Source organism: Vidua macroura, chromosome 9 (assembly GCF_024509145.1).
Source record: "Vidua macroura isolate BioBank_ID:100142 chromosome 9, ASM2450914v1, whole genome shotgun sequence".
NCBI classification, from domain to species: domain Eukaryota; kingdom Metazoa; phylum Chordata; class Aves; order Passeriformes; family Viduidae; genus Vidua; species Vidua macroura.
The window spans coordinates 30,880,601-30,881,313 of record NC_071579.1 but is presented as its reverse complement, the minus strand read 5'-3'; positions in this window follow the sequence as shown (position 1 = coordinate 30,881,313).

Below are 713 nucleotides of genomic sequence, written 5' to 3'. Positions count from 1 at the left end.
TCCTTCTCTTCAGCCTCACCCCTCCAGCCGAGTGAATCCCCTGCCTTTTCAATCTTTGCAATTAGGCTGAAAAAGTGCAGTAAAACTATTTATTCTTATCAAAGTCCAGCATAAAAACAAACACTTGAATGTCCTTTCTACCACTGCGAAGTCCCATCCTCAAATAAACTGAATTTTACAACTAAAATTCTGAGCACCAGCATGATCAAGGTGTTCAGGGTGTGGCTGAGCCCACACATGCTCAAGCTTTGGGAGTTTTCAATTAATAAAAATGGTTTTGCACTTCACTGCCTGTGCAGTCTGACCGGGAAGAAGGTTAGGAAGTGTTTGAGGGAATTGTGTCCGTTCTCATTTCCCTTTGGTCTGCCAGGCTTCCAGCTGGGGTGGTTGTGTGTGTGAGGTGCCCCAGCCCTGGCTCTGTGGGCTGAGGGTTCCTGAGCCAGCCAGAGTTTCTATAGCCTCTGGAGCTGGAAATTAAATAATTATTGATCTCAGAAGAGTCTGGAACCAACTGTGCTGGTCTAAATCGAGCTGTTCTGGGCAGTCCTGGAAGAACAGCATCAAACTTGTTCAGGAACCAGCAGCAAAGGTGATGATGGCCAGCAGTGAGGCACAGCAGAACTCCCCCATGGCAGTTACTGAACCGGGCATTTTTAGGGAGGTGGGAGTTGCACAGCGAGCTCCTGCTGCTCGGCCCCCCATGCACACCGCAG